At 37.2% G+C, this 25,318-nt stretch overlaps 1 protein-coding gene across 4 annotated transcripts in view; it reads right to left on the bottom strand.

The window, feature by feature from the left end:
- The window catches only part of LOC149804856 (ectonucleoside triphosphate diphosphohydrolase 8-like), a 109,387-nt gene that overhangs the window by 42,260 nt on the left and 41,809 nt on the right, over window positions 1-25,318 (bottom strand). Inside the window, exon 2 of one of the 4 annotated variants that reach the window (XM_089945335.1) lies at window positions 12,806-12,877. The exons of 2 other annotated variants lie outside the window; for them this stretch is intronic. The gene's annotated coding sequence lies outside the window, so the exon portion shown is untranslated. Of the gene's footprint in view, window positions 1-12,805; window positions 12,878-13,640; window positions 13,664-25,318 lie in introns of those variants that run through there. One more of the 4 variants, XM_089945343.1, reaches the window with a different exon arrangement.

Genomic DNA, 25,318 nt, shown 5'->3' with positions numbered 1-25,318 from the left:
AAGTGGCTTTGGTGGAAATGATTTACTCTACACAAATCAAAAACATCACTGAAAATCAAACTACTCTCCAGGTCGAAATCCTGAACGTCAAGTTGCAAGAAGAGATGAATCAAGTTGGGTTTTCAGGTGACACAAAGTCAGCAAGCAATTCATCATTCAGTATCTACACGTTGAAAATGCCCTCAGGCTATTACTTAACGGTAAATATTTAGTGGACACAATTGCTGACAGGTTTGAGGCAGCGTTTGGCAAAGCCATGAACAGAGCCAAAAAAGTGTTACGATTGAGTACCATAAAGTAGCTCGTCGCCTACACTTGAAATTTCAGGATACAGACACGTTGTCCATCAGGTATAATGGTAGTTTGTTTGAAATTTTGGGTGGATATCCACAGATGGTAGCACACAATCTGTACCCAAAGATCAACATTAATATGGATTTTTACAGGGCTTTTGGATTACCTATAGAACTGAACGAAGTACTCAATTTGATCTTTGTGCACTCCAATATGGTGGAGTACAACGTGGTGGGACACACATCCGTACCGTTACTGGTGTCATTCGTTTCAAAGTGGATTCTACCACGGCCAATGACCATGAAGGTGGAAATACCTATCACGTTCACCGTAAATTTGTACACCCTCACTATTTACCCATTACAAAACCATCATCCAAGAAGCCAGACTCTTCGTGCGACGCGTGGAAGTGTTACCTAAAGCTGGAAATTACATCAGTCACACTATGAGCAGAACGACCGCCAAGTATCCGTTACGACGCGCAGAAGTGAAAATTTCACCATTCCCACTGGATATGAATTCATGATCGAAGATCATCTGTTCCAAGCGTAGTTACCTAAACGTTTGATCATTGCTATCGTCAAATATTATAGCCTTCAATGGAGCCTTCGAGGAAACTCCTTTTGAGTCTCAGCACTACAATACGTCCAAGATCGAAGTCAGTCGAGATGGCAAAACCGTGTTTACCAGGCCTTTCGAACCTGACTTTAGTGACGAGATGAAGAATTACTTGAGATAGTACTTGTCCCTGTACGAAGCCACGGGACAGTTAGGAACCAACACCAGTCACGGCATTACGTACGAGGATTATGCAGAAGGTGACACTTTGTGGGCATTTGACTTCACACTAGATCAAGGCAGCGACGAGGGACATTTCCACCCCATAAAATCCGGCCAGATTCGTGTGGAACTTTCAGTGTGCAAAGCCAATACCCATAAACAACACGGTGAACGTCATCCTGTATGCTAAATTCGATAATACCATATAAATAAACACTTTGAGAGGTCATTATAGACTATTAGAAAGTATGAAAGCCTGTAATCCTTCTTTGAATAGTGGAGAATCTATGGAAATGGGATGGGAGAATACCGTGGAAGGTAGAACCGCAAGACAACGACAAGGAGGACATAGTGATGAAGTGCAGATGGCCAGAACAAAAACACCATTTAGTCTCCTGTTTTCCCGAACACCTGGCAGAATAAATTACGGAATTGATCAAGAAAGATTACTATGGCTGTCAAAACGATCATCCCAGTCAAATTCAACACGATATATGTCTGATACTGAGTCAAGAAGAAATATTTAACGAGTATCTGGAGGATGCTTGGAGTCTCATCTCGGAAGAAGCCGTGTTGCATCAGTGGTATAAAGACTTACGTGATCATTCTTCTCCTCCATTGATGGCTCTAGAGATCCATCACGTCGAAACTCTCTTGGCTCAGAGTGCGGAGACGAAGCGAAGAAACGGTTACTTGTCAGACATTTCCAAGCAAAATGTTCGGATTGAATTGTTAACTTATCATTACCTGTGAAGAAAAAACCAGAAGAAAAAAATGGATGCATGGGAACTTTATTACCTTTTAAACCACAGTTCGTACACTGCTTCTTGGAATCCTGTCGTGTGTGGTAAAGATGAACTACCTCATCGCAAACCTCAAGACCATCAAGCTTATGTCATCAACACGACAACAGTCATCTACCAGAAACCTAAAGAAGGTTGTGTGGAGTATTTTGATCCGTATGCATTGCCACCTTTGGAAGACTTTATGAGATGAAATTGCCAGACAACACGATTCAATAAAGTGAAATTACAAGGCACAGATTCCATGGTGTGTAGACAATATTGTGTGTATTTGTACCTACCTAGTCATACTAGACAATAGCAAGCCCAATTTAAATTTAACATTTTGTAACATCCTACGTTTCCTAGAAACAACAGGACTAAAAAATAAAATATAAAACCCAAAACTCCCTGTCAGGCATCTAGCACCTTATAACATACCATAACAAATTAATAAACCTAACATCCACCACCCATTAAACTAGGTTTTGTTTTCTCAAACAATCACTAAAATACCCACCATCCCTTATTAATACAACATACAGCTAGTAACTAAAATCATGATAATAATTCGCATTCAATTGCTTATATTTAGGGGACAGGCTAAAAAGCTAAAATTAAGGAAACGTAAGGTCAGATGTCTCTGACATGTCCTAGCGACCCGAGTATTCGGCAAAGATATCTGCCTTATCTAAATAGATTTAGCCTGTAAATAAAATAACCCTACATAATATTTTTAACCACAAGATAGGAAAATAATCAAAATAAAGGAGGAGGCAGGTTAACAAATGAAAATATTTTTTATTAAAATTAGGGAATATATAAGATCAGATGTCCTTGATATGTCTTAGCGACTCGAGTATTCGGCAAGGATATCTGTCTTACCTTAATTTATATAACCTGAAAATAAAATAGTCTTATATTAATAACTTTAACCATAAAGATAGGAAAATAATCAACATAAAGTAGGAGGCACAACCATATATATATATATATATATATATATATATATATATATATATATATATATATATATATATATATATATATATATATATATATATATATATATATATATATATATATAATTAAGTAAATCAAATCTATCTCATCTACCTGCTACTAACGCTCTCAAGCCTACAATATTTCATCTCTCATTACTAAAAGCATTAAACAGCACAGAGCCTCACTCAATTCAGCAAATATCCAGAACCTTTCGGAATTAAGCTCAATCATTCTTAATTCAAAATTCATGCAAGACGACAACGTTAGATCAGAACCTGGACTAGTCAACTTCCTGTGGATCTGCGCCTACCCTTCATCCCACCTCCTCTCTCATGCCAAGACCAGACATCAATTAACAGGCGGTACTTTCCATAGGGTACGGCCAAGGTAGATCCTTATTTCTGGATATATCATCGAGATTATTGTAGCTAGCATTGTAATGCTCATCGATATCATCATCACTTTGATGCATATCCCCATTATCGTTGTTATCTCGGACTTTACAAGATTTAATACTGTCCACGTGAATCACTTGCGATTTGCCCCTATATCCACACTTTACGCGGTATGTCACATCACTGAATTTTTGAACAACTTGAAATGGTCCCTTCCACCAAGACTGCAATTTACTTGATAGTCCTGTTTTCCTTTGTGGAACTATTTCAATCGAATGTCGTAGAATCTCTTCTGGTGTAACATACTTTGGTTAAAGTGGTTTTCTTGCAAATTGATGAGTTAAACGCATTGTTTCCGAAAGGTGTTCAACCCAGGTATTTCGAGAATATGCATCCGATGGCCGTCCTAATTGAATATCGAATATAATGGTCACTTCCCTACCAAGCATCAAGAAGGTTGGAGTGAAATTTGTAGACTCTTGGACAGCTGCCTGATAAACCATTGTTAAATATGGCAAGTGTTCATACCAGAAAGCATCACAGCGAGCGTTCTGTTGAACCATTCAACCATTCCATCGCTCTGGGGGTGGTAAGCAGTTGTCCTTGGATTTTCGATACCCAGTAATCTGCACATTTTTTGGAAAATTTCTGATTCGAATTGTGTCCCTTTATCCGAATGAATTTGACGGGGCAAGCCAAATCTGCAGATTATCTCTTCAACAAGTACATTAGCTATGGTTATGGCATCCTGATTAGGCAGTGCAAATGCCTCTGTCCATTTAGTAAAATAGTCTCCAATTACCAGAATATATTTATTCCCAAGTGATGTTTCTGGCAACGGTCCCATAATATAAAGTGCTATTCTATCCATTGGACTTCCTGACTTGCAGATTTGCATCGGGGATCTTCTCTTCTTGCCTGGGGACTTTTCTCTTGTACATGCTTCACATGTACTACACCAGTCCCTAACATCATGTTGTAATCCAACCCAATAATATCCTTGCCTGATTTTATTAAGGGTTTTTGAAATCCCTAGGTGGCCTCCAGTTTTACTATCATGAGAAAATTTTAATATACTTTTCCTGAGTTCATAGGGGACAATAGATTGATGACGTTCCGCTTTACCATCGCACGTTTGGTATCCAGCACAATAGTCCATTGTGAAACTCAGGTTGGTCCCATTGAGCCCATAAACTTTCAACTTCACTGCTTTGGCCTGATACTTCATTCCAGCATGGAGCAGCATTTGTACCGTATCTGCCTATGTATATGTACCGTTATTATGATTTCTGGAACATAACTTACTCACAGCAACTGTTTGTAGTGCGTTTTTCTCATCGTCGTTTCCAATGTTTCCAACATTCACTTGTCTCCCGCATTGTCGGCATGGCTTTCTTGATAATGCATCCGCATTTCTATGACGCAATCCTGGTCGGTGTAGGAATTCAAAGTCATACTGAGTCAGTATCTCAAGTCATCTGGCCAGTTGACCTTCTGGGTCCTTTAACGTCATGAGCCAACGCAATGCATTGTGATCAGTCCGAATGAAAACTAGTTTCTGATATATGTATGGCTTGAAATGTTTCACAAAGTAAACTATAGAAAGTAATTCTTTTCGTGTCACACAATAGGATCTGTATGATTGTGCCAGTGTCCTACTTCCATATGCCACGACATTTTTGCGACTTCCGTGAACCTGGGAAATTACTGCACCGATTCCAATTTCATTAGCATCATTATCAAAAATGAATTGTTTTGAAATGTCAGGGTATGTGAGTATTGGTGCTGTTGTTAACTTAGTTTTTATCATTTAAAACGCTTCTCCGCACTCCTTAGTCCATTTAAACGCCCTTCCTGACTCTGTCAGCTTATGTAAACAACTAGTGATTGACGAAGAGTCTTTTATGAAACTCCTATAGTAGGAACAAAGCCCCAGGAAGCGGCGAAGCTCCTTCACATTCGTTGGTGTAGTCCAAGATTTCACCGCCTCTATTTTTTCAGGATCGGTTTTAATTCCCTCTTCAGACACAATATGCCCTAAGAATGCCACTTCGTGTGCAAACAAGTGGCACTTCGAGGGTTTAAGTTTAAGGCCTGCCTGTTGCAATCGAGTGAAAACTTCCTGTAGACGGCTTAGCTCCTCGTCAAAAGTTTTGCCGAAAATGATTATGTCATCCAGATATATCAGACACGTTTTCCATTATAAACCTGCTAAAATAGACTCCATCAGCCTTTCGAAGGTGGAACCTGAATTGCATAATCCAAAAGGCATTACACGAAACTGATATAATCTATTTGGTTTTATAAAAGCTGTTTTGGGTTTATCCTGCTCTTCCATTTCTTCTTGCCAATATCCACTCAGGATACGCGTCCTTCACAGTCAGTTGATTGACTGCTCTATTGTCGATACAAAAACGAGTCGGTCCATCCTCCTTACGTACCAGAACTATGGGCGAAGCCCAGGGGCTTAATGATTGCTCTATAATGCTTCGAGTTAACATACTCTCAACATGGTCTTCAATTTCATCTCTTGAGTGAATCGGAATTCTACGTAGCGGTTGTTTTACAGGTCTTGCATCCCCTGTATTTATCTTGTGAAGTATTTGATTGGTTCTGCCAAGGTCATATTTTGATTTATCAAATAAACCCGAGAACGTACATTGAAGTTGGACAACTTTCTTGCATTGGGCCGATGTAAGACCTTTTTCGTTTCTTGAGATAACTTTTTCAGGTGTTCAGGCATTTAGATGGTTTCCACTTAAGCCAATAATTCCCCAGAAACATCACCAACATCATCGTCAACCACCGGTAAATAAAGACCCATAATAGTTTCAGCATGGACAACTTTTCTTTCCTCAGTAATATTCACGACCCTTAGAGGAATGATATCGTCGGATTTAGCTCTAATAAGTACTTTTCCTACTAGAAGTTGCTTATTTTCAATAAATCTTTCCTCTGGTTCCACAACCCCGATCGAACCGAACGCGTGGCTTCTATTCCCTTCTGTTTGTAATTTGCAAGGAATGTTCATTTCGTGCCTTGCAGGGATCGATATTGTCTCTGATAACACAACTCTAGCGCACTCCGTCGAATTTGGTTTAATCATATCGTATGATAAAATGGCGTCCCCAATGCCCAAACTGTAATTCACAAAATCAATTTTGCTTCCTACTTTTCCTAGGAAATCCAATCCTAACACTCATTCTGCTGTCACACCTATCGTTTCAACGATAACGCAATGCTCGTGACGTTTCCCTATGAACGACTAAGTAAACTTTCTTTATCCGACTGCTTCAAGCGGTGTCCGATCTGCACACAGAACATTCCCAATAACCTCATGTAACCGAGGTCGATATTCCGGCGCCATCCTCTCATAGACATCCTTTGCTATCATGGTAACCGTAGCACCTGTGTCTATTAAGAAGTTGACACCTATTCCGTGTACAGATCCCGGAAGGTATATCGCAGCGTCTTTCATCGTTGCCTGTCCAGTTATATTCCTAGGAATGGAATCACGGTCCCACCCCAGGCCTATGGGGTGGGACCACCTTGGTTTCCGACAGTAATGGTTTACTTTTCGGACAGTCTCTTTTGAAATGCCCTATTTCTCCGCACTTGTAACAAGATCATCCCTTCGTTCCGTTTTTCCCTGCAGATTTTGTCTTCAAATCATTTAGTAACGTCTTGAGTTCCGCAACTTCTGGATATCACTTAACCCTGCATCAGACAGTGTCACGATTCATGCATATCCTACCAAATCATTTCGCTGTAGTTCGGCTCTACTAAAGGCTTCGAGTTCTACTCCAATTTGACTTGCTTCATCAATGGTTTAAGGGCGTGCCTGTTGTATTCTTAACCTAAGTTCGCTGTCATTTAAAGAATCGATAAATTGCTCCTTCGACAGTGTTTCGAGTAATTCTTCTGGCGCCTTCGGTTATGCTTTGGAAGCGAGTCGGCGTATCGCTTGTCCCAATTCTGGGAGTGTTTCATGTTCCTTTCTAAAGTGTTTTTTTAGTTGTACTCTGTACACTTTCGTTTGGTTTTTTGGCGCGAACCTTCTTTCTAGCAAATCCACGAGCCTGTCATAATCTGGAGTTCCAGATCCCGGTAGCTGTTGGGCCTGACCCCTGAGATTCACTGCTATATAAAGCAGTTTCTCTTCTTGAGTCCATTTGTTTATCCCGGCACACGTACTAAAATGCGCTTGAAAGTCCATCAGTGGTGTGGTACCGTCGAACGTTTGTGGCGTTACAAGTGGTCGTTTCAGTTTATTTTGTTCCGAAAATTCTAATCTTCTTTGGGGAGCTTGATTTCTTTCCCGGGGTCTCCATGGCGTCATTTGATGTTCAATATCGATAGTCCTGCGTGTACGTTCTTCTATTTCATGTTCCAGTTCCTAAATTTCATGATTAATTCTTTATTGTGCATCCATCATTGACGAGACTGTCTGTGATTGCGCCATTTTCATTTGTTCTTAAGATTCTCCAGGGTTTGCAGCTACTTTACGAAAAAAATAATCCCACCGCTGACACCAAATTGTGTAGCATGCAACCCAGTCCAGATCTTACAGTGGACTCCCCTTATACTGATCTAACGTCTATAACAATATCACCGTCTAAAAAATACACGCACCAGACAGCCTCTGTCCTTATCATATCGTGTTTCCATTTTACGGCGTCATTAGAAAAACACATTGACCATGTGTGATCTCTATCACTTAACAGGCTAGCTTTGGAAACTATTTACAAAGTCAGCAAAGATACCTTGCTACAGCTTAATTATCAGCACTCATTGAGTGCATAAACGCCTGGGGGTTGTGGCTCCAATTCCATTCCCCAGGAACAATTAGCATCATGCTGTGCAGGAATAAACCAGAGGCACATGCACTCCGTGCGAACGCCTCTTTAATCCAAGAAATCAATGAATCAATAGTCTTGCTACCCATCGTTAACTAGTCAACACGTCTGGAAAATTAATTTGTTTAATAACTTGAAAGACAGTTGGTACTGATTGGTTGATGCATCCCATTTAGTGGAAAGGCTTGAAAATGAATGGAGGTATCCAATTACCAAATACATCGTTTCAAGACAAGTGACCAGCCTGAACGTAGCCAGGGATCTAGTGAAAGGCATGATAGAGGAGGAAGTGGAGAAATTAAAAGGCTTCATTCATCCTCAGTATGTGAGAGTGGGAACATTAAAGCTGTCCCTTGATAATGTGATGAAAATGAAGTGTTTTTTTTTACAAGACATATTGAATTTCACAGAGTGGTCTTTTGTAAAGTGGGAGCTAAAAGCAATTTACAAAAGTAGAAGAAATGATGAGAAAGATACGTGAAGAAGAGATGAAAAAGAATAAAAAAAGCTGGGCAAAGGGAAGGACAAAGAATTCAGAAAGAAAAAACAGGACTTTGAAAGACTGAATCCAAACTGGATGAAAGTGCAGGAGAAGTTTAGATTAATCGGACATTCTGACTGGACGCCAGAGACGTTAAAGAAGAAAGGAATCATTGAGAAAGTGAGGAGATGGTGGAAGAACTGGAGAAAATAGAAGAAAACTCAAAGGCCCTTTTCAGGGCCACTCATATGCCTCGAAAAGATTTGCTTTCTTTCCTAAAACTATTTTTTTAAGTCAGTAGTATAGTTGTTTGTATGATAGAGTGATGTTCATCCATTTATGGCTGTATGTATGTTGTATGTGTTATATATGTCTATGTCCCGCCAAGTGTTCTATGTTTTTTTTCCCGCTCTTTGGTCCGTTTGAGATCATCCCCTTGCTACATTGTTACCAATATTCAGTACCGTGACGTCACCTCACCTGTTTCATTCCTATTGTCCCTAGACAGTCCCAATACTTTTTTGTCCCTCTATGGTCCCATCCATGTTAAAATTCCCCATGTTAAATTCCCATTGTCCCCAGGGTACAACCCCCCCCCCCCAGTTTAACATAGAAGTCCTATTGTCCCTAGGGTATCCCACTATACTATTTATGCTCTCAAGCGCTTTGCATATAAATATGCTATTCGGGGATTCTGATTTGCAATAAAGTATGGTCGCAATTACCTAAAACGAAAACTTAATTTAGAGCACTACTTCCACGCAACCTCTGAGCAAAACTTTTGACCAGATTTTGAAAGAGATAATTCAAGCCTAAAAAGCGTTCATATTTGTACGAGAATTTTCGGTCTGACCCCACAACGATAGCGATTTCTAAAAGTATAAAACAAATCAATCTCGCTTTTTCTAAAGCTAAGCTATATTACAGACAACATTCATGTCATAAGATGTTCTTCTATCTACAAATACGTCCTCCGTTAACTTAATTAATATATTTCTTTTCCTCGAACATCGGTTGAAATAGACCGAATTTGACAACAAGCACCATACAATTAATGCATTTAGAGACTGCAAACATAATTTTGATTCCGCCATTCATTGTTTGCAACTATTCCAGAATTTACAAGAAAATATTCTCCTGCAACTACTTTCGAATATTCTTTTTTTTATATAAAAAATAAATTTTGGTAGCATAAGCATGCTTCCAATTTTTTTCAAAAAATTATGCTAATTTGATACGTTTCCGTTACTTTTGATCCATTTAGACAAATATTGACAGAACATTCTAGCCGGAGTATATTTCAGGTCAATCTGCCATCATTTATTGTGGCACATACTAGAAACAGGGAGCCGATATTTTAATTTAGCACAAGTGATATCAATCTACTGACATGCTAAATATATTTTGGTGCAAATTCTATAGAATAGTTTTGGAGTAAATTTCAGTTCGGTAGTAAATTTCACAGTACATTCTGTAGTAGTGTATATTGTTGGGCTCTGCGCATCATGACACGTAAACATTATATTTAATGTATTGGCTAGGATCGATATAGCTTGGCAACTTGTAATAATTACTCTGATCTGGTTGGGGACATTAATTGAGTTTTAATTTGCAGCTCGTTTGTTTAACGGTTCGAACAGGAGAGGGGCGCGATGTTAACATGAGGTCATAGCGGTAAACTGTCCAGAGTTGATTTAAAACAGATACAATTTTAGGACACTGTAGTCAATTTGGGACAGGTGTCATATAATTATATTTTGCAGAATAGTTAGTAATAAAGGCGGACTAGGAAGAATTTTCTAACTTCTATGGGACTGATTAGAAATTTGGTGTATGAAGTAGTAATCCTGATTGGCAAAGCTAAAACGAAGGGGGTGTTCCCTGACGGAAATTTCCGAATGGACAAGGGGTCTGGAAATTTGAGACCCGATTCCAGAGAAATGACGGAGGGAATCTCTGGTGATAGCGAACGAGGAGGTATAGTCTCAACTGCATGCAGTGTATATTCATTGATATAAATTTGTAATTATTATTGAGTTTGTTCATTGTAAGGTCATACTTCAATTTTTCCTTGAGTTCAGAAATCATGGTGCATGTTTTGTAATTCATGTTACAAGGATGTCAAATAATATTTCGTTATATGAATGAGTTTGGATTTTGTTGTTTTTATGTAAAAGAAATGATAGTGTAAGATTTCACGCATATCTTCTGACGCATATTGTGCGGATTGTAAATAATTTGTCTTAAATGATTTCTATAATTTAATCCGATGATTGATTATGTATGTCAGTGAATGGCTAACTAACGTATTATCCTAGTAGGACAAGGAGTGAACTCGTTTGGAATTCAGTTGTGAATTCTCTTCAACCAAGAATCGAGTTAATATGTGGCTAGTTAAATTTATATCCACAACGGGGTGCGATTGTTTATCAAAAGAGGGCCAATTATGTCATGATCTCGGTAGGAATGCGAGGGCGCTAGAAAAGACATAAATTCACGATCAATAGGATTGTGTATCGGTAGTAGGTTGTTTGTGTATAAAGTGCGAATTACTCCAGCTAGTTCTGTTGATTTCCTATAGACGAGATCTGACCCGAGTGGGAATATTTGTGATCTCAGGAGAAGGAAATCTTTGGGCTACACAAAATACTTTTATTTAAAGGAAATAACTTTACACACAACTGATTGCACAGTGGGAAAGAGAGCGCAGTCCGCAACTAATATTTGTTGACCCGAAGAGGCTAGTAGAAGAGAGACAGAGAGAGAGATGATACGGAAAGGCAGGAAGCACCAGGTTATGCCATGCAATCTGAGCTCGATCTGTCAGTCAATCATATGATGAAACTGGTTATATCAGTAACAGAACGGCTAAGTGAACATCGCCTAATATTTTCCTCTATTTCTGAGAAAAAAGGAATCATTAACATGCCATTTGTTTATATATGTAATTGATTAAATTGTTGTATTTTACATACGGTGGCTTGTGTTATTCTATTCAATATCCCTGCTTAGTTCTATGTTATTACATTCCTTATTTTCATATTTTACTTTATTGTTTACTCGATCCGGGCAATAACAATAACACCGTGGTCGATCATCTCCTAGATAACGATAACCAAAAGCCAAATAGGCAACTACAGCCGCGCCACAAAATATTATATGGATTGAAAAACTTTAAAGAATGTTGCTGCATAATTATTTGAGCATCAGAGCAAATTTGACAGGGGACATCCTTGCACTCATATTTTATTGCAGTTGTATCCATATGCCGTGTTATATGGCAGCTTTACAAATCTTAGAAAATCCTGTATACATTTTCGGCTTCGTCGTTGCTTGATAAATTTAGACCTAATTTGACAGTAAAGAATTCTAGCTTCAAGACCTTTCTAGTCTGCACACGGATGTCAATATACCTTCAAAGATAAAGTTCAGTGTATGGGTTAAGGTAAACCCAAACCATAACCTGTAATGCATGAGTTCCTTGGAATGTAAATATTCTATTTTTCATTATATGGTTTGATTCGTTGGACGATTGAGCAAATAGAACATGTTTGATACATAACTTTCCCCGCTTTTTCGCTAGTCCAACCTATTTGATATCATAGGTGCCTAAAGGCAATATTTGACTGCAATTTGTTATTATTATAACGGAAGTCAGCATGGTCCAGTGTTCTGAAATGAATTGTTCCAATCCAATCAAACACTAATCTTTGTAACCGGCAACATTGGTAAAAATAATACTTAATGACCTTTTACTAACATATCTCTCGTATGCCATCGGAAATATGGTTTTAATGTACTGGGCAAGATATTTGTTACCTGTCAGTGACCGAAAATTGTATGAAATAGAACGTTTGAAAAAAAAAATCCTACTATTGGTTAGACTGTCCATTTCATACCCAAGTTATTTGTCCAGAACAAGTCACTACGGAAAATTGATTTGTCCTGACGAATGCTTTTTAGCCCCATTTTTCTGGTTCATATTTTTTTTTTGTCTTCATCTGCTTCATATATATATATATATATATATATATATATATATATATATATATATATATATATATATATATATATATATATACACATATACATATATATACGTTTTGTTTCCATGTTTATTGGTATAACATGTAATTTTTATCCTTCAAACTGTCAACAATAATAAGGTTTCCAACACTTAGTACTAGTTCTCCCAACAATGAAAGAATGTACCTGACCGTCGATTATTTCAAGCTACTGATAGAACCGTCGGGTGGGGGCATACGGGACTCGTCGGGAATCAGACTGAAAATAGATATTACAAAGGTGTCTGACAGAAAGAAAAATTTTGTCAGGCAGGGTCTAATCTAGAGGAACATATCCAATTCTTCACATCTGATAAGATTTAAGAATGTGTCACCCAACATAGCTTAGATGGGTATGCCAACGTAACAAAACTTGACCGCCGATGTTCCTGTAGCCATACCAATCGACGAACTTTTCTCTGAAACTTATTTTCCGTCCGCCCTGACAACAACTTGAAAGACCAACAACAATTTATACAGCATGCACATATACATTTGTTGAAACAAATAAAATGGACTTACATATATCGGGCCAGATCAAAGAAGGCGTACAAATGAAACTTGAGATAAGAAACATGACAATTGTTTTTAGCACAATGCGTGCATAACTGACCATTTTAATAATAATAATGATATCAGGAAATTATGGTGCAACAATTTTAAGTTAAACAAAATAAATAAATAATAAACAAAATAAATAAATAAAATAGATAAATAAATAAATAAAAACATAAAAACATAAATAAATAAATAAATAAATAAAAGAAACAGAAATGAAGCTGGAATGAAAGCAAAGTGAACTTTGATAAACACGACGCTGATTGACACTGAACGTTAAATAAAACGAAATAAAGCAGATTTACGCTGAGACCGTTACCATGTCCAAATCAGCCTTTTGTCAAATAATATGTCGTTCTCACGTTTAGTTGGGCAGGCTGATCCAGACTCTGGGGTAACCACATTTAAAAGAAAGCTTACCGTACCTTGCGGTCTGTAACCCTGATATCGTGGCCAAATTATGGTGTCTGAAAATATAGTTGTAATGGTTGAATGTGACCAGATTGTTCAAGTACTTAGGTCTTTTCTTGTGAAGTACTTAAGCATTGATAGACAAAAAGCGGTTAAGACATTTCAAGATGTCTATTAGTCCTGCTGTTTCAGACAGATCTTATACATGCATATATGTAGTCGTCAGAATTTAGTAGAAAGTCGATATCAGTTCCAAAAAGTTTCACACAGTACTCACATGGCATTTTTGGTCTTTATTGATGAATTATACAAATTCTCAGCATTTTTATCAGGAACAAGGATTCAAATAAAACTGTGGTTGACCAACTACTAACATTAATGCTGCTCTCTCTCTCTCTCTCTCTCTCTCTCTCTCTCTCTCACACACACACACACACACACACACATGTAAAATTGGAATCATCTGTTTACAACTAATGTCCTGAAAGTATATTTACATTAAGAAACAGTATAACCTGACTAAAAGCATGGCACCAATGGCGTTACTAGGAACGGTAACTCTAGTAGTGTTTACTCAAACATTGGCGTTTTTATCGGGTTCATTGCAATTGGTTTAGACAATGATAATCATGCGAGTCAGGTGCGCGGTGATAGCCACTCTATGACTTTTCTTTTTCTTGCATTGTACTTAGTTATTCTTAGAATTAATATTTTAAAAGCACTACGTACGAAGTATTGATTTGTGACAGAATTTAATCAACGTCCTATAAACGGTCTGTCTATACACAAAAAGTACAAATTCGCTGTCTCGATTTTATGCCTTCAAAGTGGCTGCCGCAAAGTCTGTCTGCAGAAGAAAATACAATAGCACAGAAAGGAGAGAATTTATCTGAATTTACCATCTACTGACTGCCAGCTGCCCTGTTGTTCTAAGGAATGGTTTTAAAAATTAACATTTCTTTTACTATGATGCTCATATATCTCGGCAGCTAGAAGGTGTCTCCGTTTCTAAAATGAGGTAAATACAAGAGCACCTTCCGTACTATTTTTGCAATAATCTAAATCAGTCATTTTTTTCTGTAAAAGTATCGTTCCGTTAGCTGTACTATATGTATTTTTCACCGACAAAATGGTGGTGAAAGAAGTGCATTAACTGATCTACTAATGAGCCAACCAACAAATATCAACCAACAAATATCCCGTTAATCTTGTTATTAAAAAGACTGTAAACTCTAATGGAGACGACACATTTATTTAACTAAGATCATATTCAATTGTTCGTGTGATTATTTGTCTTGAAAATGTCCTGAGCAACACATCTCAAAGACGGTCCAAAATTCAAAAATACGAGGAGGGGTGGGTGGGTGAGTAATCAGGCAAGCTAATTCAAAGCAAGTGCTACACTACGTGGTTGTGGTTACCGTTATCTATAGGATGATCGACAATGGTCTTTTTGACCTATCGAGTGTAATAATAATAATGTAAAATATGAAATTAATGGGTTGAATAATCCGAGACCTGATCATACCCCCCCCCCCGTATGCAGAATATAACAATTTCATAAATTATATAAACAAAATGAAATATTGAACATGAAATTTTAATTATACACTTTCTTTTAGAAATAAAATTACCAATTTTTTTGGGAAAATGCAATTAGCCGTTCTATTTTATACCGATAAGACAAATTTCATCATGAAATCGAGCTAACGATCGAAATGCAAAGCATGCCTGCATAATCTGGTTGGTTGCCGGTCCTTCCAAATTCAACATTGGTGACAGGTTGGAGTCAACGTATCCCTCTCCCCCCCCCCCCTCCAGCCCTTTCGGGTCATCAACCGTAATTTGGTTGTTTCTTCCCTTTGCTCACTGTATGGGTGTATATCCTTTGCTCACTGTATGGGTGTATATATAGAGCTTCTTTCCCTGGTCGTTTTCGAGTCTCGCTCGCTTCTGCATAGCAGAATCTCTCTGTACCTTTAAGTTCAGTGTCCCTCAATCTTCCAGACATCCGTCCCTTGGACAATTTTTAACGAGAGAACACTTGCTATTCTCCTGGAACTGACACTTCGCCTCTAGCAAACTAAGAGTTACTAATTTTGCAAGATATAATACTTAAAATATGGAATTTAGTCTGGGAAAAACGCACCCTTTTTTAAGCTTAGTCAATCAGGATCTAACCGCCGTTATTATTACACGCCCAACGGGGGGCCCCGAGTGGCCGAGTGGTATAAAGCGCTCTCCGTTACGGATTTACGGATCACTGCCATCTCACCTCTGTCTGCGTGGGTTCGAGTCTCGGATTCAGCCGATGTGGATATGTGAGAAAGCTTGCCGGTAGCTTCTCGTGGGTCGGTGGTTCTTTCCGGAGTTTTCCCGGGTTCTTCTTCCACCATTAATACTGGCCGCCATGTATAGCCTAACGTGTGCTGAAAAATGGCGTTAAACCCTACAACAACAACAACAACAACACGCCCAACGAAGTTAGAATAATTCTCTATTCCGCCCTTATTAAATAATCCGATTCCTGGAATATTTCACGATATGACACTTGGTTTCAATGGCACAAAATTGTCTCTGTATCGTCTCCACGTTATCATTTTTCCGCCACTTAAACCGAAATTCGTCTTGCTTGTCCATGTGAAACTATACCCTGATGTTCCTCTGGTTATTCCCTTGTTGTCTAGTCTTAGCGCCCTTTCCAAACTTTTATAAACAAAAATATGACTTCTTCAATGGTGAAAACTACTAGCTATTTATTATAAGACTTTCTGTAAGGTAAGTAGTCCGAAGTGACTATACCTTGGATTACTGGTTGCACCATGTGTATCACCTCTGTCTGCGGCGGTTCGAGTCTCAGATTCAGCCAATGTGGGTATGTGAGAAAGCTTGCCAGTAGCTTCTCGTGGGTCGGTGGTTCTTTCCGGGGTTTTCCGGGTTCTTCCTCCACCATTAATACTGGCCGCCATGTATAGCCTATCGTGCTGAAAAATGGCGTTAAACCCCACAACAACAACAACAACAGCACCATGTGTACAGTCCTTAATATTTGTATTTGTATAGCACTTGAATTTTGCAATAGCATTGCAATCCATAAATAATTCATCACACGAGCTGAAAATTGATTGAATATCTTCTGAGAGGTAAGGTACAGACAACCACGATTCTAAAAATTGTGACTATTTGGAGATGATAATGTCATCACATGATTGAAATTGTGCAGGTTGTTTTGACAGTCCTTCTTCTTTTTGGTAAAGATTGATAAAAATGTATGAATTAATTATGTGCACATTTCCCAAAATTTTATTTTAGAACAGGGGTCGGCAACCTGCAGCACGCGTGCTACAAGGTTTTCTATGGCACGCAAAGGGCAGCCAAAAATCTCGATTTTAACAATGTTACTCTCTTACTGGCGGCACGCGCTCGTTCATTTTGTAATTACTCCGGAAAAAAGTGGCACGCTACGTAAAATAGGATGCCGACCCCTGTTCTAAAAGGTTAGCCAAACACCTGTCCCACCCACCACAAAAAAAACAAAAAAAAAACAAAAAAAAAAACACCAGATTAGTATCATTATTTCTTATCCTTCAGATTCAAAGATAATATTGTACCAGAACTGCTCGAAAAATCTCACTAGGTTTTGTTGACTGCCAGAAATATAGGACATGGCTGACATTAACAAATGGAAACCCCGTTGGTGACTGACATGAACAGAGCGATTTAGCCTGCGTACATATAGCATGGTGACAAACTGTATGCGTCGTCAAAAATATTGACTGTGCTTATTCCACATATTAGGTAAGTTAAATCAGGCATATACGAACAGTTCCTAACATGCTGAAAACGATTTCAAACTTCAAGCATCTATTTCAGCATTGATTCTACAGGGTAACAAGATATCACCTTTTCAATACAGCGTTGTAATATAGGACAACCATGCATAGCAAACAATGGTTATGGCCTAGTCAACATGTTTAGAGGCGATTCCATGCAATGACTACATGCTTCATAGTATGAATACAATTAGTAGATAAAGTACTCAACATTTGACATAATTATAATTTTCTCACCTTTTCGTTCATATTGCTACAAACGTATTAATCCACAATCAATACAATATGAGTTGCAATTAGGGTAAATTACTTCTGATAGGAACTTGAAATAATGTCACTGCTAGAATTCTGACCTTTGCAAATAATTCCACAATTCATTGTCACAAAAAGATATCTGAATACGGAAGGACTACTGTCGATCCTCCTCCTCAGAAAATAAATATGAATGACTACACGCATCCAATTACTGACGCACACGCATGAAAACCATTTCTTGAGAAATCTGATTATGAGGTGGGGTTAATCTGCTAAAAGAAAGCTGCCTAATTTTTTTTAAAATATCATTAAACATTTTTTAAATAAATCTACTGCACGTTGGCGGGCGCTTGGCATAAATGGGTCGAAGAATTTCATTATATTTACTGGGATGACAGGAATACAACACATGGGTCCTATTTCCGAGTAGAACATTTGTTGATGAAAGGATAATTGATGATTATCGAACTTCAGTATGTTGACACTATTAATGGCTTTGACAGAGATACATGCGTTCAATAGTCTCACTGATAGGAACATATGGCGAAAACCGTTAAGCAAGCAAATACACGTATGGAGTAAGTTTCCGGATCCAGAAACATACATTCCTGTCAGCTAAACATACTGCTGGTATTTGATCTCAATAAAATAGATTTTCTGTCTTTCACACCAGCTGCCGCTGATTCCATAGGTGTCGTGTTGCAGGCTCATGTGAACAAGTCTGAACAGTTATAATGACGCAAAAGAATTGGAGAAGCAAACGACGGCTGATTAATTCTTAAATTAAGCCTTACCAGCATTATCGTAGACCACTAGTCAGAATTAAATTAATCGGATTCACTCTACTCTGATTATACTAAAATTATAATGCGTGGATTAGTTACAGCCTCCCTCAGGTTTAACTGCGAACTTCAGAGAATTTTGAAGATGAGGGGATGAACTCCATTTTTAGAAATCCTTGAAACAAAAAATAGTGTGCAATATTATATTTCCAATTCTCTCTGCAATAAGTGGATTTTTTTTTTTACAGGTATATGACTAGTAAAACATTATCTATTGCGAAACATGCCTCTAACTCAGCTCACAGCACACAGATACGCCAACAATATTTTGAATTATTTTGCACGGGAAAAAAGTAATCGACCTTCCCTCGAGACAAATTTCTCTATACAGTGTGGACTGATAACTGATAACTGACCTTGTTCTTTTGTTTAGTTTTCTGTTAAATCCGTTCTCTGTGATGAAAATATCATACTATCCTATTCCATTTATAAAATCCCGGGGAAACCTGTATTAGTCTAAATTAAAATGAAACTAATTACAATGCTTTGAAATGCCAAATTCCAATTCACCATACAGAGCAAACAGACAACGTACATATGGAAAAGGCATCTGTCTTTAAAATTCAATGGCTGCCATCAAATTAAAACAATATCAATATGAAATCCCACGTTTCATGTATGTATTAAATCGTTGACATCTCTGGAGAAAAAGAAATCCTCGGTGGAACACTAAGGCAAAAAAACCACATACTGAATCCATAGTCCGATATTTCATATTTAATCACAGTACAATATTTAATTAACTGTCCCTGACAACGGTGATCTCACAGCGAACGTTGTACTTCATGGCCTCGCAGATATATCATGTTATGATTACATTTTGTGGCTGATAAAGTTTCAGGCATTTGTTGTATAGCCAATAAGAACAATAGGGACACGACGAAGCTGCCGATAAATATCGTTTAATTCGAACTAGATAACGAACCAGATAACTCGGGCAATATATATCCATTTATATTACATTAGAACATGATATTTACACGGACAGACGCATTGTAAATGACATCACTAGTCCTAGTTTCGGATTTAAGTAAATGTTTTAATTGTGTGTAAGCACATGATATTGCAACACTCTCAGTTACATACCAAGACTCGAATACGCGGAGGACAAAATACAAGATACAATACAACAAAATGCTGAAGTACGTAGAGGACAAAATACAAGAAGCAATATAAGAAAGACTGAAATAAGTAGATGACAAAATATAACATAAAACATAAGAAAGAATTAAATACGCAAAAGCTAAAATACAAGATATAATATAAGAAAGGCTGAAATACGAAAGGACAAAATCCAAGAATCAATATCAGAAAGATTGAAACACTTAGAGGACAAGATAACAGATGAGTTATGCATTAGACTTAAGCCACTTAGTGACAGATGAGATATGTATTCGACTTAGGCCACTTAGTGACAGATGAGGATTACAAAACAGTATATTAACGGATGGACATGCGTGTAGCATTATAAATTATATTAGTTTAACTCTCTCTAACAGGGGACACGTTATAAAAATACAAATCTCTTCATTACATAAAGTATATAAACTTACTATAATAATATGAAGCCGCATATATAATCGTACATTGCTATATAACTCGAAACTCACACTAATTCATAGTATATATTTTTTACTTAATACACATTGTTTCGACCAATGTATTGACATTTGTTTTAGAATTGATTTTCACTGTAATAATATTAGTTCTAATTATATTTTCTGGGAATAAAATAATGCACTGAAATTCATAATATTATGTCTATCATTGCATTGCTTAGTTCATAAAGCTTATCTTTACTCATGGAAGTTCTGAGAATGAGATAAAATATGTAGTGATCTGATCAGACGCTCCCTATACAGTGCACAATCTCTCCTCCCTAGGAGTATTTACCAATCTTCCTGATGGTAAATGAGAATATAAAGTTCTAAACATATTTTAAATGAATCGTAGATTGTAAGGTACACAAAGTAAATAATCCTCAAAATTCAGATTTATATGAAAAATCTATAAGTAAAACTTTTACCTGAAGAGAGTGTGCATGTGTGTGACTTTGATTTTTAACGCAGTTTTAACAATTTTTCATTCATATCGCTACGATGTCTGCATTGTGACAGTTTATAGTGATTTCTAGCACTGGGGCATTATGCCGCAAACATGTAGCATCATATCCTGCACAATCACATTATCTTGACACCTGGCCGACCAGTCCTAACACTAACCACTTAATGCTGAGCACTTAGCGAGGCAGCTGCTAGTTCCGTCTTATAAGTCTTTGGTATGACTCGGCCAAGGCGTCCGCTCTAACCATTAGGCTGTTAAAAAGTCTATGGGTAATACCGTTACTCGAAGACTATATCGTTATTAAAAATCCATAGGTTATACCTTTACCCGAAGATTCTTTATCGCTATTCCAAATCTAGAGATATACGTAAGAGAGTTGTTCCTTGTGGTTCGTATCAACTCATCATTATCAGAAAAAGTTTACGTGTGCGCATACATTCATAATACTATTAATTCATTATAGATTTTAGACAATTTAACCAAGAATATATATTGCTCTTCATTCTCATATCTTATTTTATGGCATCCCATATTACTTTTAGATGATATCGTTCTTTGCTTTCTATCAATCAACACTGAAGTTTAACAAAAAATTGTTTACCACACTCCGAGTTTTGGACCTAATACGATTCACTATTAATCTGGTAAGATAGGAATCGACACCAATCCATCTTTATCTAAATTTGCATTATTAACACAAATAAACCGTGTAACCAATAGCTCCCCCAAGCCTCAGCGTCTCAATTTCACTCAGTGCACTTCCGAACAGAATTCAGAAGGAAATGTGAAATTTCAGCCAGAGCATTGTATACTGTTTAAAACATACCCATATGTTTCCGGAAGCTTGGCTAGATTTCATGTCAATTATTATTTAAGAAAAATGAGAACTTACTGAATGTGTTATCAATTGAAATGTTAAGATCTGAATGATAGAAACTTTGTAGGTTGTATATAATTTACCAAAACTTAGATACGATACTGATGCACTTCTCTGAGTCTGAAAGGATGCAAATTTATGTCGATCTATGCAGAGCGCATTAAGCTGGGACCAGAGAACAATTAATTATATTTATGGGGACAGGTGCTTGTTAAATCACTATACTGCAATGATTTCTAATGTCTGTGTCGGAAGACGAAGTGATTCTAAATTAAGCCTTGGTTTACTTAACCGTTAGATGACTTGAAAAGGGTGTGTTAACTTCGATTTTTTATCAAAACTGTTATATTTGAAATTTTCCAGATCTGATGTTTATAATTATATAAGTCATGCTGACCACAATTTTGGCACCTTGTTATAAAAGACGGTAAATATATTTAATCTTGATTGGTTATGCTAAATAAGGGGCGTGTTTCCCAAAACGAATTACTGGGTTTTAAATTACCCACATAAAAAATCTAATCAGTCTGCAATTTTCCTGCAAGAGTGAAAATATAAGAGACTCCGAGACTGAATTTGGAAGAAAGTCTCTCGTAAAACATTGGTCAAAGGAACCAGACGTTTGGAAAGTCAACGGATACAATTTTGGCGGTAGAAGCGAACAAGGCTTGAAAGCACAAGAGGAAATAGCTCCATGGACGTATCCACGTACCTACTTATCCAAGTATCTACGCACTTACGTATCCTCCGACCCACACCAAGTTTGAGGGCCGAAAAAAGCGGAGACAGTAGGGAGATCGGAAAAGGGTAAAAGCGAATGAACCTGGAGGAACCACCATAGTGAAGTCGGAGTGGACCGGAATAAGCAGGTTTTGAAATTGCACAAGGCAATGACTTCGATCGTTCACTCTTTTATATGAGAAACTAATTCTGTCATTTAAAACAGATCGGCTATTTATATAACTATATTTGTGTTTGAAATTCGGTGAAATATTTATTCCAAAAAGAAGTGTATCTTCCTAATGTAATATAGTATCCCCTTTGTTTATGTAATTGATTAAATTTTTGTTTTTTCATGTACGGGAACTCGTTTTATTCTGTTCTATATATCTGCTCAGATCTCTATTTATTCCATCTATAATTTCACACTTTCTTTTAACATTTACTCAATCCGGGCAACAATAACACCGAGGGCGATCACCCTCTAGATAGCGACAGCCAAATAAAGCGGACACCTTGTAAGAAGGTACAACCTCATAATACCACACCACCAGTAGCAGACCGCTACAAAGTCCTGGGAGTGTTTCGTTGATAAGTCTTTTCTAGTAATTGTAAAACTTTGTCTTGAGTTTTAGATGCGGTTCATGGATTGAGAACATGACAATACCATCTTGTTGGTTATATATATATATATATATATATATATATATATATATATATATATATATATATATATATATATATATATATATATATATATATATATATATATACAAACCGCCTTAGCATATACATCTAAATGCCAAATGCCAGATGTGATAGCAAATGGTCTGCATTAATAATTTCACATTCATGCAAAAGATGCCAATATACAATCTGGTCCACCTGAGGTTCCTCAGAGTAGTAAAACAGTTAAACAACATGTCAAATACTGACAGTTTCTACCAAATAGTTGGCAGTTAGCTTGACGTGTGTCTTTGAACCCGGGGCACCTGCCTTTTTACTACAATTTATGCCAGGTGGTCGATAATAGGCCCATCTTGGGCTCTTGTTGCACAGACACAAATCTATATAGGTATATCTCTAAGTTTGCTATGAAGATACGAAACAGGACAGATGGATAGACATAAAATGGATGGACATATGGGTGACTGAATGTCTGTCTGTAAGTTCTTCACACACACACACACACACACACACACACACACACATATATATATATATATATATATATATATATATATATATATATATATATATATATATATATATATATATATATATAATACTGTTAACTCTCAAATTGTTCAAGATAAAAGACATAAAACTCAAAATATTTTCTTGAAACCATTTTTTTTCCTCGGTCAGTCTCTGTGACCTTCACCTCTGACATATTATTCCTAAAATTGATAGTCGAAATACTTATTTCAAATGTAAGCCATCCACAAAGGCTGGTAATGGCTGGTGGCATATCATGTATGTTCGTTTGTGGAAATTGTTTTGCGCCGCAGAGCCTGACTTCTTTGACCTTTGATACATTATATCCAAGAGAAATAAGCATCTTATCTCAAATGCAAGTAATCTACAAAGTTTAGTAAATGTGTTTCTGAATTTACGTAGTTTTGTTCAACTCGATTTTCATCGTTTCAGTTCCCTAAATTTCACTATTTAATCCAAAGATAAAAGTGCACATTTCCTGTCTCAAAATACAAGTCATCCAGAAAGCAGGGAGTAAATAACTCAGTATGTCTTGCAGAAGTTTGTTCTTTCTTAGAGTAAATGTGACCTTGGCTTTTGCGTTGTTGTTCAGCTAGATTAATAGGGCTCTGCTGTATTTCAAATGCAACCGATTTACAAAGTTCGGTCAAGGTATCTTGTCCAAAACTAAAATTATTGAAAGAAACAGCTTTCCTTATTTTAGGACATCTGAGTTTGAGGTTAGTGCTCAAAAACGTGTTCATAATAAGGCGTCTGGTACGTTTTAGCGAGGTACTTAGACCCAGATTTGGTCACGAGTTACAAGGTACTAGATACCAGCTGTGTGCCTTTCTTGTCTCCCTGTGAAATACGATGAATGCGAAATGAGAAGCTATACATATTTAAGCATTCAAATAATTAAATTAATGTAATATCATCATACTGTAGAGATGATTAGCGATGTAAAGCCAGAAGTAATCCGATTAGTTGTGGTGATCAGTGCATTACGTGACCCAGTAACCACCCGTCAATACTCGCTTATAAGTCGAGTCCAACTGCAAGCAACAAAAATCCTGATCTGCCATAGCATAATGTGCCTGCAGATCAGGGTCTCTGTTGTTTGTTCTACTAATTATTCCTGACAAACTGCACAGATCCAGTTCTGCCGGCACATTATGCGACGACAGATCTAGGTCTGTGCAGCGTGCAGTTTGACTCGCCGTATAAGTGATTACAGACGGTTGTTATAGATCATTTTGTGTGTACCGTTCGGTAGGACGCATTAAATATAATACCGTGTAACAATACATAGTTTCATCACAATCAGGGAACAGTGATCAATGTTAATAACATCATTAGAAGTGGTATCCTCCCTTTGAAAAAGGGAGAAAACTCGTAGGAGAAGCCTCGATTGCGGTAGAATAGGAATAGTGAACTTTTTTGTACAGTTCGTTGCTAGAAAAGCAGATAAATTATAGTTCAGTTTATCCGGTCTTCCTCCACATCTGAAACCTTTTGCTTTCCGTGGAAATAATTACACATTTTGTACTGATAGAGTGATTTATGTCTGTTTGTGTTAAATTACAGCTGTTACTAAGTGTTGTCATGCATTTAGAAATTAAAATGTTTTGAAAAATATATAAAATATTAAATGTATACATTTCGAATTGATTGAACAGAGGCAGCCATTTTCTTTACATTCACTCGCATTGTCATTGACAATAGTCATACACCCGTTGTTAATTTGTTTAACAATCAAGTAAGATTCTACAACTTTGTCCAAAATTGAGTGCTCTGGTTGCAGGATATTTTTATTGAAAAAAAATATTGTGAATTGTGAATATGGCACGTAATTTTCATACACCGCGGCCAAAATTCCGTTTACAATTCCGTATCCAATCCAC

The sequence above is a fragment of the Sinohyriopsis cumingii genome, chromosome 2, assembly GCF_028554795.1.
Source record: "Sinohyriopsis cumingii isolate HCF-2022 chromosome 2, ASM2855479v2, whole genome shotgun sequence".
In the NCBI taxonomy this organism is placed as follows: domain Eukaryota; kingdom Metazoa; phylum Mollusca; class Bivalvia; order Unionida; family Unionidae; genus Sinohyriopsis; species Sinohyriopsis cumingii.
The sequence above is the reverse complement of the archived record's forward strand: the minus strand, read 5'-3'. Positions and strand labels throughout refer to the sequence as shown.